Genomic DNA, 14,899 nt, shown 5'->3' on the forward strand with positions numbered 1-14,899 from the left:
AATAATTATTAATAAAACAAAAGTAAGTTCTCGAATTGTCTGGAAGGATTAATGCGCGCAAGTGAGTGATTCCCAGAAAAATAGAAAAGGGGGTGGTGGAGGAGGAAGGTAATGGGGGGAAAGAGAGAGAAAGAGAGGGGGGGAGAGAGGGAGAGAGAGAGAGAGAGGGAGAGGGAGACGGAGGGGGGAGGGTGATATGGAGCTAGATGTTGGGGGAGAGAGAAAATGTGGTGGTGATTGTGATTGGTTAGATGAAGAAGGGGAAGCTAGTCTCTCCCCCGGCCTTCTTTGCCTGGAAGAATAGCTGGAGCTGCCTGCCATCTAGCGGACAGACATCGAGACTAGGAAGGGTAGCTTCGTTTCACTTACCGCTTCCCCCCCTTTCCCCCCTTCCTTCCCTCCCCCCCCCCCCACCTCCACTTTCTCGCACTGAGTCTGTGCCTTTACTGCGTCCGAAGACCACACTATGAAATTTCTTTCAATGGATTTTTGTTTTAACTTGAGAGATTGTACTGGGAGAATAGAATATTTATATTAGTTGAATATTCTCCAATAGCTCAGTCCCAGCCCCCTCACCTTTGAAAACATGTTCAAAGAGGCTCTAGTGTATTTGTGTGTGTCTGACAAAGCAGCAGCAAAGAGTACGCGCTCCACTCGGGATAACGTAAAAGTTTGTCTCAGCCAAAGCATTCTGAAATCCAACACCGTCTCAGGTAAAAGTGGATGCAAAGTATCCCCGTTTTATTGATAAAGATGGATTTTTTCTTTTACATTTGTTTTCTCTTTAAATTCCCAGCAGAGGTGTATTTGTGATGTTTTCTGGTATAACGGGAGCGTAATGCTTCTGCTCTCCTTTCAAACCTGAAATAGTGGAAGCGTGGGATGATTTGGTGATGAGCAGAACCGATCACTCTTAATAGCAGAATAAGCGGTTTTATTCGTCTGTCCCCACAAGCCCCCCAATCCGAATAATGAGGAGATTTTCTATGGGTTCTCTGGGCCAAGCCGCCCCTATTGTATATTGCATTGATAAAAAGGATGTTATTGACTATGCAACAGTGGGCTCCTTTCCTCTTTCTCCCTCTCCCCAAATAAAGTCTCACTCATGTCTCTTGGTCAGTGAAAAGGTGAAACGAACAAGATTAATTCAGACAAAAAAGAGCAGGCTCTATGTATACGATCTAGATTTTACTCAGACTGTGAAGAGCTTGAGAGTGAGAAGCAATGCAAGATAGAAACACAGAGGAAATGGAGAAAGAGGGAGAGAGAGTGCGTGTGAGAGAGGGGAGAGGAAAAGAAAAAAGAAGGGGAGGGAGGGAGGAAAGGAAAAGAGGAAGGGGAGAGAGAGAGAGAGAGAGAGAGAGAGAGAGAGAGAGAGAGAGAGAGAGAGAGAGAGAGAGAGAGAGAGAGAGAGAGAGAGAGAGAACAGAGGAACAGAACCGGCAAGCGCCCATCCTTCTACTTGCCGCTGTTCCCCAGAATCCTGGATCGCTCACAGCTGGCACCAGAGAGACCCGGCCAAGCCCTGCCCCGCACCAGGCAAGTACTGTTTCTCATCCCACCCCTTAAATTCAGTGTTGCTAATGGGAGGGGGGGGGGCAAAGAGGGCTGCATCATCTATCTCTATTTCCTTAGAATACCACTGCTTTCAGATTGTAGAAGGATTAGAGAGGGAACTTTTAATTTTTTTTCTCTTGTATCAAATCGGCTTGCTCTTGGCTCCGGTCACTACACTATTTGGGGAAGCTGGAATGGTGGGGACCTATTCAGTTACACAGATTTTTTTAAATTTTTTTTTTTTTTTTTTTTTTTTTTTTTTACTGTTTTCAGTCTGTGTAATTTAATGGGTATTAAAGTAAAGATTCACATATTGGCCTTTGGATGTGAAAATGTTATGGTAGCATTTGTCTAGATTCAAAATAAGTAACATAGATACAGACACACACCCTATATAACATCTGTTGATGCATTATACAGGTAAAATTATAGGTTTTGCTATACATACAGATGCATTGAAGATATAACTTCCAAGGATTTACTGAGCAGGATTTGCAGTGCTGACTATGAGGGTGCCAGGTGCAAAGATGGATAAACAGGAGAATGCTCTGTTGGGTCACCTGTTCTGTTTGTTATGTGACCACCTAATGGAAGAGATCGATGGTAGCTTGCTTTTATCTGGGTGATAGTGTCAACAGATTAAAAGAACCTCTATCAGCCCAACCCTAGGAACTGAGAAAAGAACTGCAATGAGCAATGGGAAAGAGAAACTCGAACTATCCTGTGTCAGAGCCATAAACTCCTTCTGCATTCTTCCTTTCTCGAAGTTGTAATGAAAGGTAGGAAGGTCAAAAGGGATATTAAGGCCAAGGTGGAAAATGCACTGGAGGTTTGGAGGAAAGGAATGAGAAAAGAATAGCATCAATGAAAAATTTTAAAATACATTTTCTAGTCTTAGAAGCACACAGACTTGGGTCAGAGGAGAAGAAAGGCAGGAAGGGGAGAATGGTTATTTTGCTAATGCTGTTTGGAGTGGCAACACAAGTACTCAGTATGATAGGGCATTATTTTTGGTGACAGAATTTCAATGTTGCACTTGGTAAGGGGTGGGACAACCCTTATCAACTTGATCTGCTTGTGAAGCAAAGCTAGAGGAAACCTGAAGGGCCCAGGAAGGGCATAGCTCTCCAAGGGACCAGCCTAATTCACCAAATATTACATTTCTTACTCTCTTTCATACTGGCTTTTACTCCAGAAGCTGGGAGGTAACAATAAAAATTCAGGGCTTTCATGATTTAAACAGAACTGGAGATAGAGGTGGGGAATGAGTGAAAATGCTGGCATGATTGGGTGGGGTCCTGTTCTTTAAAGCCTAGATCTGACATTACTCCTTTTTTTTTTTTGCTTTGACCTATGGTTTAGAAGTAATCTTTAGTCTTTCCTAGTCCAAGATTGGCCTCAACTTGTATGCCAAATAGGAAACTATAGAGCTGTTTCTCAGCAGCTGTTTGCACTTCCCTTCTTCTAAAAGAAGTATAACCATCATGCCATCTTCATTTTCAGAGTTGCATCTGCATCAACTTTAAAAGGCCTTTCAGTGTGAAGGTTGGGGGGAGTCGACATGGGGAGGAGAGGAAGGGCCTGGCAACCAGAAACACTGATTTTCTCCTAGCATGGCTCTAACCCAAGCTTGGCTGAGCCAGGCAGGCCCACTTCAACTGACCCCTTAATTCTGTTTTGTAGCACCCTTTGTCCCAGATTTCACCTGCTCCTCTCCATCATCCCCATGCAGAAACACTTTCCAACCGCTCTTACACAGCCCCAGCCTTTCTCAAACAAGGACACCAGCTGATGGAAGATAAAAGCAGCAGCTTAGGTCCTGAGGAGAGGCAGTGGTGCTGGGGCTTTTGAAACCCTGTCTGGTGTTACTTTTTCAACTTAACATCCTCATAGTCCTGAGACTCTCAGTTTTAAACATACAATCACAGTAGTTAAATTAAGGGGAATAAGACCTGCCTATGTCATATAGCAGAAGCCATTATTTTGAGAATACAATTGTATTAATAAACTCCACAGAACTCCAAACACTTCTTCAGTCATGTTTATCTGTGCAGGCCCCCAGTTTCTCAGTCATCCACTGGACTCTCTCCAAAGCTCTTCTCCCTGGAGTTCTCCAACCAGACTTAGTTTTCAGTCATTCTTCTCACCCAGAGTCTTAAATGTAGTCACAGTCCAGTGTCCTTTGTCTTTCTCCTTTTTCCTGTCAAGGCTAGTCTCTATGTGCAGTTGAACATGATTGCTCCCTCCCACCCCATCCATCCCCTTCTCTATAGTGCATTGCCATCTATCATAGCTACTAGTTCTCAACTGGGTCAGCTGTTGGGGTATTGTTTGACCCCCACATAGAGCTTGGACCTCTCTTTAAGCTCTGTAAAATGAGGCCTCTCTGTGGAAATATACCCATTCTTGCCTAAATTTCCCTTTGAACTTCATCCTTCATAGTTTCCTTGCTTCTTTCCAGTTCTGTTTAGGCTTTTCTTCTGAACTCAGCTGGGACAAGACATGGTCCCTTGTGTGTTCAACCCCAAGGCCAAAGGAAAAAAGAGGACCTACTTCCCCACTGGTGAGGTGGAGGGTAGTATCTAAATGGTCAAAATGCCCTGTTCCCCTCCCCCCCAAAACAAACAAACCCCCCCCCACATTTGTTCTGCTGTTTCATCACATTGTTAATCAATTAAAATAAAACAAACAACCCAAATCTTCCAGAAAATAGTGAATTACCCCTAATCAGAATTCCAGTAAATTGCATATGTTAGAGAAAATGTATATGATAAATGCACAGAGAAAGAAAGACAGAGGGAGAGAGACACACACACATACACACAGACATAGAGAGAAACAGAGACAGAGAGAAAAAGAACAATATATTGACACAGGAAGATTTTGTTTTCCCCTCAGGAGATTGATTCCGAGTTCTAAACATAGTGAAGTATGATTGAATATTTTCCCTAAATCTTTCTAATAGTTAACTGATTGTTAAATCATTCTTCACTAATCCTTGTGAATGTTTTGGTATTGGTATTTTTCTTTTCATACAGCCTACCTATTCAAATGATTAATTTTGGCCTTTTGGTAAAACACACTGAACCAAAGTGATCTTGTAAAAATATTTCTAAATCAATTTCAAAAGCTTTGATGTCCTTCAGGAGACCAGATACTTGTGAACAATTCTCTTCTACATCATCCCTCTCATACCATTAAGAAGCTATATCATTTAGTTTAGGAGACCAGATAACAGGAACAATTGTGTATTATCAATTACATCTAGAAAAATGAACATACTGGCAACTACTGGAAAAAACAAAAAAGGCCAATCTCTCTGATCCCACTGCAGACTTTTATGAAAAGGGCTTATTTTAAAGATGCTGAATCGATTAGTCTCTCTTAGCACAGAATTAATGCCAGAAGTAAGTGGAGATGAGGAAGACATATTTACAATTATGTGCTAAGTTTAGTACTTTTGGAGACAAAAGAGAGAAAGGCATATCAATGATTTTGTTATTTAAAAATAATACTATTTTTTCTCAGAAGGAACCCTAGTCTCTAAGACTAAGTTGAGCTTGTAGTTCTTGAGCTACAAAAAAGTTCTGCCTTTTATTGTCATCGGGAAAGTAGGAGTCTAAGGAACAACTTGAGAGCTTTTCTCCTATTAGTCTAGCCACGAATTCTGTCTGAGCAGTTATAGCATAGATCTATGTATGCTATCTATCAGTCTGTCAACCTAACCCTTTATTCTTTGTCACCTTTAAGTGTCAATATCCAGAGATTGAGTGCAGACCTGCTTTAACTTAATAAACAGCTTCATTTTCTGCCCCAAACTAGGCATTTAAAATAAGTATTTGGGAACAAGCAGGATAAGTGAAATCCTTCCCTCCCCATTTCCCTTAGAGAACAGAGGATCAGTACCATTCTGGGGGTAACTTGAAAGAGGGCACAACTATGACCTTTTTATGCAAATCAAACCTTCCACTAGAAAGCAAGGACAATCATTTCAAGCATATTCATAAATCTAGAACTGAATATTTACTTTGGAGTTGAGTTAAAAGTAAAAGTAAAAAAAAAAAAAAATAAATCAAGTCATCTCCATAAAATTGTTTATATAATAATAACCATCATCACACCTCTTCCCCCAAAGAAAACCTTCCAGACTTTTCCATTTGAAAATGCCTGATGTGAAAAATGACTGCCTGGTTATTCTTCTCAAGGAAAATAGGCTGGTTTTGGATGGAAAGTTGAAGTTTTGAAATGAGTTTGAAGGTTGCTAGATTGTCTTGACAATACAATCAACTGCACTATACAATCATTTTCCTTAATAGTTACCTGTCACAGATCCTATTTCTTTTACTACAGGGATTAGTCCATCAGGAGTAAATTTGAGTTGGACATTTCGAGGACTAAAGTTCGCTAGAATATGTTTAAGTATTGCATATCACTTTCTTTTCTGCCAATGAGATAAAACAGTGCATAAAGTGTTGGTTCTCAAACCCAGCAAGTCTGCTACTGGTGACTACAGCAGTGATGCAACTCAATTTACTTTATCATTAGGGTTGATCTAAATAATAAACCTTAACATTTTCTTTTAAACTGTCAGTAGTAAGATATGTTTATTACAGCGTCTTCTACCATTGCGAAGAAGGTAGATGCTATAAAGTTTAAATGGGATAGAATGAACATAACAAATAGCTCATGCAAACTATAGACAGCTGTAAATAATTATGTATTTTTACCATGCTACGTATATTTTATTTACCCGTTTCAGAAGAGGTTGGGGGGGGGGGGGGAAACAGCCTCTCAACGGGGCAGTTAATAAAGTATTCCAATGGCATGATCTAACCAAACCAGAGGAGAGTTCTATGTTTTTTTGTTAACCCCTTGCACGGAATCTTCTGAGACTGAAAGGAAAAGGGAAAAGCTTTTGTGTTAGCTGATCCTTGGCTATTCTGGGGCTCAGGTTGGTGTGAAAGGGACGAGGAGGTCACTTGAAATCTCCTTTTATCTACTCCCATTTTCTCTCTGGATCAGCAATTTTGAATAGACACCATCTAATCGCTCTTAATGGAAAGAAACTATGGAAGCAACGAAAATGCCTTTACCCTAGAAGTAAATAAATGTATAGGAGTAGACCCCTATTACGGAAGTAGAGCTACACTCCTCTCTATCTGTCCTTTTTTATCTTTCTATGCACATATATACAAAGCTATCTAATTCACATTACATATTACATGTGTGTCCTTGGGCAGATGATATTTTGCTCAAGCCACAAATAAAGAGGAAGAGACTATATTTATCAAGTTCAGGTGATGCGCTTCATTGGCAATCCCATTTTTATTTCTTTCTGGGATATTATATTTAAAGTGCTAAAAGATGAAATGGTTCATCGGAAGATTGTGGGGTTTGGTGGAGGGATTTTAGGGAAGATCTCTTATTTAAATTGAGACCGTTTCCATTTTAAACTGCGAAGGACACTTCCATTGAATTGTTTCTCTTAAGATGCAGGAATAGTGAAAGGCAGGTGGGAGAAGATATACAAGTAATATAAAAAACTGCATGTAATTTTTCATACATTCTCTTCTTTGTGGGCACTCCTAGTTATTAATTTGGTTAAAAAATTAAATTAGTGATGGAAAGCAGACGGGAATCTGGTAATAGGCGGATTTAGCTTTTTTTTTTTTTTTTTTTTTTTTTTTTTTCTATAAATATATAACGCCGTCTCCTTGAAGTTAAGCATTTAACTGCAATTTATTGAAATCAGAATTACTTCAGCAAATTTCATGTGCGGATTAAAATCTTAGCCGAGTTGATTTCTTTAGTTATTGTTGTATTTACTTCTGGGGGCTATGGGAGTGGGTGGGTGGGGAGAATCCAGGACTTTAAGCGGAGTCCCGGAAAGTATGCTTGATATCAAGAGCTGAAGGGGCTTCAACTTTACCGCCTCCCCTCCCCCCCTTCTCGAAGGCTTTACCCTTTCTTTTCCTCTCTTTGCAATATTCTCATTGCCCTAGGAGCCTGAGGACATTTCGCTTTAAATTCCTTTAAGGAATACTTTGTTGCTAGGGCTACAAGTTCTCATCCCAACCCACAAATCTCCCTCCTTCTTCCCTCCTCCAGACCTCTCAGACCCTAGGATACTAGGGTAGAGAGCCTGAGGGAATTTTTCAGCCACTCTTCATAGACCTAGATCACCTGCTCAGATCGAGCTTTCTCTCGCTCTCAGCAGTACCTGATAGAATATGTAGGTCCCGCCAGTTTCAACCCTTCCGCGATCCACTTTCTCCGTGCCCTCCCCCATCCCCAACCTCAACTGATACTTTCTCTCACTCCCGGAGAATAGGGGCTAAGGAGCCGCCCCGTCCAATAAAGATTAAATTAAGTAGAAGAATCCCAGCCGCTGGATATTTGGAAGCTCCGATGGGGCATCAAACCGCCGTTTAACACATTTTTTCCACTCACTGTGCACAAGCCTTAGACCTGTGTGGCTTCAAACACACACGAACACGCACAAATGCAACTAAAAAAACCAAATTAATCAAATCAAACAAACAAACAAAAAAACCCCTCCTAAATTTAGAAGGAGAAAAGCTGTGGGGTGTGGTGCTGTCCCAAGAGCTTTGAAGTTCCCTCCCAATTCGAAGGGTCAACAATAAAATCCTTTCTTTTCCTTCCCCACAGAGAGTTCAGACCAAAGGAGAGTCAAGTGTAACTTAGGTTTACTTTGCTCCTCTTGCGGATTTGGTCCTGCCTAGAAGATACAGATTTCTCCTATGGGACTAGCTGGAGGTGGGGTCGAGGAGTGCGGAGGCAGGGGACACTTTTGGAGTCCGTGTCTTCAATGAGTAGTTTTAATGCCAAGGAAGAAAAACGACTTTTAGAAACTTGAAACTTAAGCGAATTACTTACTGCTAGCTAGGGAAGAGATTTTACTTAGACCCAGAGTTTAGACTGCTGTATCCAGAATTTCTTAGGAAAGAGGTGCACCCTTTTCCAGCCTGGTATACAGATTATCGGACAGGGAATCTAGGAACTGTTTCCCCCCCCCCTCTGTCCCCACTCCCAGTGCGCTCAGGTTTCCTCTTGGTCCCAGGGTAACGTCCTGAAGGGCAACTGGAAAGTCCTATTTTGTCAAGGATCTTCCAATGAAAATAAAAAGAAGGAATAAATTAACCTCAAACCAGCTAGTTGGGGTGTAGTAGTTTAGCAGGACTAATTGCAGACAATGGAGCTGAAATGACTTTTCCAATTAGCTGCTGGTTGGAGTTTAGTTGGAGGAACTGTCAGCTCCAACGATGGGTAATTGCTTTATTGCTCACAAAACTATCATCTATTTAGAACATATGTGCTAATTACTCTGGATGGGCGTCGAAAAAGGGACCATAAATCTATTAGCACTTTAAAAAGTCTATGGTGCTTGTAAGCAACCCAACTCCTCTCCATATTATCGGATGCACAGGTTGGCGTGATGGATGGGTGTCTTTCCGAAAAGCAAATATATTTTCCACTGGAGGCAGTGAGAGGATGTACTGGTCAAATTCCATCAAGAGGAGGGGGAGAAACTCCTGCCCACTCATTTCACTCCGGCGATAAATCAGTGTCACCAAGCCCTCTTTAGTGGCATTGCGCTCCCCCCCCCTTTTTTTTTTTCTTTTTCTTTCTTTTTTTTCTTTTCTTTTTTCTTTCTTTCTTTCTTTTTTTTTCTCTTTTTTCTTTCTTTCTTTTTTTTTTTTTTGCAAAAGATTACTTTAGAAATCTTTTAATTGGATTACTCTGGAAAATTAATCTCTTTAGGCTTGACTAAATTTGTTGTACCCAACACTGAGAGTGAAACCTAAGGAACCGAAGGCAGGGATATACTGATGTGCCTTCCTTCTCCCTGCAGGCCCGCCCTAACTCAAATCCTTTTCTAAGGGTCAAGGAGCAGAACTCTGTAGACCTTTTTAGGGGATGCTGACACCCGAAGCCCTCGATTCCTCCAGCTGCAGCTAGTTGAACTGGGATGGGGGGAAGGGATGGTGTGTGTGCTGGATTGGGACCATGATTGAGATAAGAATCGAAAAAACTATAACAGGACGCTCACGTCTTTTTCTGAGTGAATCCTCTTAATTCCTAGCTCCACTTTTTCATATTCTTCCATTTACTTCTTAAGCAATTGCAGTCTTCTCAATTTTTTTCCAACTAGCACCCGTCCTACAACCCCTTTGCCTGTGTCGAGCTTTTTTTTTTTTTTTTTTTTTTTGGGGGGGGGGTTGTCTCAGCCTTGCTTGTGGAGATTCAATTAACTTGGGAAGACAAATAAGTGGCGGGCATATGGTGGGTTAATATCTCAACTCCCCAGTATTTCCACCCAGTCAGATCCCCTAATTAAGGTTCCGGCAACCCTAGAGGAGAGCACGGAAAAAGCTGCACTGCCCTTCCTTCACTTAACTATGTAGCCTCAAGCTCAACTTCTTGCGTAAAAACGCACGACTAGCTCTTGGAGTGCTCCGTGGCACTACCTAGGAGATTTCCCTTTCGGGTGCCCGTTGACCTCTCTGACCGGACCTCAGAACAGTGCCTGTCTTGCCAGCCTTCATTCTCCCAGCAGCCCCTAAAGCCGTCGGTTTATTCAGTCTCTCACCTCGCCAAGAGTTGGTAACTGATCTCCCTGCGCACCAGGTCTCCAGCTCCCAGAAGTTGATTCTGAGGAAACCAGTATTCCTCCAGAGCAAAGAGTTCGTCCTGACCTCCAATGTTATTCTGGTTGTCTGCCGCGATTATCTGCGGGAGATTACAACATCTGTATGAAATGGGATACTTCACTTTTTAAGCTCAATTTAGCTCTTAATAGCAGCCCCGTGAGGTGTGGTTAATTGGGGGGATAAAGGCATAATGGCTTGACCAGGCAGACCACAAAGATTCCGTTAATGTATAAAAACAACAACAACAACAACCCCAAACAGTGGCAGTGTCATTTCTTGGGATTGGGTCGGGATGGAGTTGGGAGAGAAAAGGATCTAGGTACTCCGAAGACAGCACATTGCTACTAATACTTGATCAACTAGTACCTGATTATATTTTTCTATTGGGAGCCCTGTCTCTGGTTGGGTCAGGCACAAGGTATTCAGTATCTGCTTGGTAGTTTTCTCACATCAGACAGGACTTAAGGGAAACACACTGGGCTTTGGGAACAACTTTCAAGAGTGTGGAGAAAGGATCAGGGTGGAAGTGTTCAGGAAGAACTGGTGACGAGACTGTGTTGTTATTGGGCTTTAGAGCTGGGGAACTGGAGTTTCGAGGGACAGGGCTGATTTGGGGGAATAGCTATACTTTTCTGAAGAGCTCGGATTCAATCATATTCCATTCCCTTCTCAAATCCCAAGTCCTAGACTCCAAACTCATTCTGTCCTTTCACATAGAACCTCTTCTCTCATCTTTGGTCAGAGGTTGGGAGCAGAGGAAGAAATACTAACTTTGAGTAGGATACTATTCAGAATTCAGGTGCTCGAAACTTCGGTATTGTTTTAGATCTATCACAACATTAGGTAGAGTACTGTACAGACAACCATAGAGACAGGTATGTGAATTGGTTAGAGTCCCATACAGATTATGAGTGAATGTGACATATAACACCTTTCTTGAAACATAAAGTAAAGTGATAAACCGCTTAAATACGTGGACGAGGCTACACGAAGATTTCTTAGAGCTACATAAACTTCATAACTACAAAATAGCCATAAAGATCCACATTTTAAAAACCATCCTTCCGTTTCAACTCAAACTATGATTTACCCATCAATAATTATGTCTCTCAAATGAGATTATAACACTTAAGCAGAGTGACCGGCACATAGTAGGAGTTTAAAATTCTCTCTCTCTCTCTCTCTCTCTCTCTCTCTCTCTCTCTCTCTCTCTCTCTCTCTCTCTCTCTCTCTCTCTCTCTCTCTCTCTCTGTCCCCCTCTCTCTCCCCTTTCATTTTTTTCTGGGGGTCTCTTCTCTTTCCCCAGTTCCCACCTTTTATGTCCCAAGTACCCCAAAGGCATTTCCAAGCCGCATGTCCTATTCTAGATGGACATAAACACTAATAACAATAATAAATGAAAAAGGCATCAGAATCTTACGGAAACCAGGACGTCCTTTCTGTGCGAAATTGTCCAGTGCTCTCTGGGGTTAGGGCCACAAGCTTCTTTTTCATTTTTTTGTAGTGTCTCCTGTTGAAAATGTTTACAGTTTGGAGAATGCTAACCTTGATTTTTCAGGTTTGAGCTCCCTCTGGAAGCGGAAAGAGAAATGACTCCACATTACTGTACATATTTTATTGCGATGATAGATCGCAGGTGTTTCAACTGCTATTGTCTGCCTTCCTCCCAGAGCTCTCGACAAGGGAGATACAGCTACAAGAAGCTTAGTTAGTTTGACCTTCTGAAGAGCTGAGGAGCATCAGGATATTAATGGTTCAAGAAGTTCTACGAGTCAAGGATTTCGAGATTAAAATTCTAAATTCCTTGAGTTTACCTACATATTGTTTGTCCATTATTCAGCCTATCTATCATTGTTACTCATCATTTGTTGTTTTGTTGGATCGTTAAGAAATTAAGATTTTAATTTTGATTAATCCTTGTGAGTCCTATCTCCTCTGCAGTCTGCATTAGGAGAGGGTCATCTTTAGGTGAATAGACAGATCTCTAACTTACAAGATATGTGACACATGTCAGCACCAGATCACTCCTGTTTACAAAGGTCAGATGATATACACTTAGAGTAAACTCTTTCTTCACTCCCTCCCTCCCCAAATTTCCTGATCTTGGTGCCTTCATTAGGGCTATTCAAGAAGCTCCTTCATTCAATTAGGAAAAAAAAAAAAAAAAAAAAAAAAAAAAAAAAAAAACAGAGGAAAGAAAGTTTTAAGTCTTTGATTGTCTTTAGCCTCAGAATCTGGTTTTTTGTTTTTCCCTGTGTACCTATGTGTGCACTTTCCCAGGCCAATCAAGCCATGGGATTGATACTAGCAGGCAGGAGGCCCCAAATGCCATCTTTTACTTTGATGTTTGCCATAAGAGGAATCATGACCTAGTGAATGGAAAAATATCCTTGAAGCTAGGGAGACCTGAATTCAATTTCAGACTCTGACACATATTGGCTTGATTTTGCACATGCATGTTACTTAATCCCCTAGTGTCCAAGTAACTTTCTAAGACTATAAGTAGCAAAGAAGGTGCCTCAAAATACTGGAAGATGGAGCTTGTTCACCTGGAGTTCCTTATATCAATAGATCCCCAGGCCTGATTTCTATCATGTATCTACCCATCTTTTCTCAAGTCACACAACACTGTTATCTTCTACTCCTGCAGGGAGCATAAGATCATTTATGAATAAATCACTAATTTATGGAAGTTTAAATCAATTCCTATTTTTCTCTACCTTATCCCTTCCACTCTTGCTGGAGAACACATCTGGGGAGAAACCATGGAGTATGTGAAATCTCTTTGCTTAGAGGAAAATATGACTCCAGGAGGAAGGGGAACAAGCCTCAGGGCTCTGCTTTCTGAGAAAGTATTGGTTTCCTCTCTATCATACAGGTGTTGTAGGATACAAGATGTGACATCAGTATCAGGTGTAGTTAGGTCTTGTAATAATCTACATTAGCTAGACCAACAGAGAAGCTTTCTTAGAACTTATACAGCAGATGCATAGTGGAGAGGCAGGGGAGAAAGGCTGATGAGAAAGGAGTGTGTATGGAAATTTAGTTTGCATTTTCTATGAAGGTTAAGATTGGAATGAGTTTTTGAAGCAGAAAGAACAGTTTAGTTAAGACAGAGAGAAATATGGAGGTGGAGGGTGGTCAGAAAGCCCAGCAAGTGGGACTAACCAGGCCTGGGAGAGGGACAAAACTCCCTTCTAATTTTTCCTCCGTGTCCCATTGACAGAAGACCTAGCTCTATCAGTCCTAATCTGTGTGTGAAATTGTCAGTGCTCTCTGGGATTAGGGCTTCCAGAACCTAATGCAGCACTTCAGGGAGATAGCTCTTTAGCTCTGGACAGTTCATCGGAGGCTCAGGGAAAAGCATTAGTCTTGCATAACCTTTTCTACTCCTCTCCTGCATGTAGTTTACCACACGTACTCAGGGATATAGTTTGGGATCTTATCATCACCCCAATCCAGACTGCAAAGATAATAGTGGTAAAAGATCAACTGTGCAAAAAATGGTGTCTGCATCTCCACCCTTCCCCTTTCTCTATTCTCAATAGCTGGAATCTTTCTAGTTCTTTTCCGAAAAAGCATTTCCTTTCAAAAGTTAGTAACCGCCTAAGCAATCTGTGCTGCACTAGTCAGTTGCAGCTCAACAGATGTTCACCTGGGAATGTCAGGGAGAAGGTCCCAGAGAGTGGAGGGGGATCCCTAAACTCAGCTTTCTATGGCAATGAACGTTTGGTTTTGAGTGGCTACAAACTGTCGAAAAGCAATTTTGTTCCCGCTCTAAGTTCAAAAACATTCTTCTTCAAGGCATTCCAAAGTTGAAAAACTGCCCGGTATTGTTTTCCAGAAACAGTTCTTGAGAGAATAGACCAAATATCTAGAGATATTTGTAATCTCTCCAAATCGTAGCGCTGGCATTGAGATCGCCACAAGGACACTGAATAGGATCTTCCTTCAGACAGGGACTGAGAAGAGGAAATACCACCACTGTGCAGCCAAGCCTCAGTGCTGAGGACTGATTGAAAGAAACTGCTGCTCCAGATGTTGCACTAGCGGGCTTTCGAAGTGTGAGCAGGTAATTCCGGGAAGAGTGACATTGTTAACAGAAAGCATCTAATTAACAATGACTTCATTTGATTGGAAGGATGAAAAAGCCTTTTTAAATCAATCCAGATTGACTGGTTTAGCAGAGCCAATTTATGAATATGGAGGCTGAATGGAGTCTGCTTTCTTTCAAAGATGTCATTTGAGGGATAATAGCATAGGTGAAGTCATTTGGTTACAGGGTGGAAACTTTTATAGGGCCTTCCTTGGGAATTTAATTCAGTGCTTCTTCATTTTATTAGGAACAGACTGACTCCATCAACTGGGCTCTCCCTGTTTAGAGACAAGACTGCTTGAAGCAATTAGGTTCACCAATTAGCATAGTTTTACTGACCCGGGCAACAGCAGCGCTGGCTCCTCAGATTATCCGCTCCTTCAAAGTCCCTGGAAAACGGAGGAAAACATGCTCCCAGGTGTGCCAGGCAGGAGATGAGTCTACAAACAGGTTAGCTACTCTGGTTCTGACAAAAAAGTTCGCCTTTTTCAGTAGTAGTACCTTAAAATACATGTTGCAGAAATATGTGGAAATTTTTCTTCCCTTTCCTTACCAAGGACTTCATTCTAGTAGT

The 14,899-nt window shown here is 41.5% G+C and overlaps 2 long non-coding RNA genes across 27 annotated transcripts in view; one reads left to right on the plus strand and one right to left on the minus strand.

Annotated features, from left to right (window-relative positions):
* The first annotated feature begins 443 nt into the window (after positions 1 to 443).
* LOC141550946 (uncharacterized) overlaps positions 444 to 14,899 on the plus strand; it is a 110,819-nt gene continuing 96,363 nt past the window's right edge. For 24 of the 26 annotated variants that reach the window (XR_012484709.1, XR_012484715.1, XR_012484711.1 and 21 more), the window contains exons 1-3: positions 1,430 to 1,543; positions 14,189 to 14,301; positions 14,573 to 14,775. This is a non-coding gene — a long non-coding RNA (uncharacterized LOC141550946). Of the gene's footprint in view, positions 714 to 1,429; positions 1,544 to 14,184; positions 14,302 to 14,572; positions 14,776 to 14,899 lie in introns of those variants that run through there. The other 2 variants (XR_012484710.1, XR_012484732.1) reach the window with 2 other exon arrangements.
* LOC141550948 (uncharacterized) lies at positions 707 to 11,882 on the minus strand. The gene is made up of 3 exons (XR_012484734.1): positions 11,650 to 11,882; positions 10,169 to 10,308; positions 707 to 861 (listed from the first exon to the last, which is right to left on the minus strand). It is a non-coding gene; the product is annotated as an uncharacterized LOC141550948 (long non-coding RNA).

The sequence above is a fragment of the Sminthopsis crassicaudata genome, chromosome 1 (genome assembly GCF_048593235.1).
Source record: "Sminthopsis crassicaudata isolate SCR6 chromosome 1, ASM4859323v1, whole genome shotgun sequence".
NCBI lineage: Eukaryota > Metazoa > Chordata > Mammalia > Dasyuromorphia > Dasyuridae > Sminthopsis > Sminthopsis crassicaudata.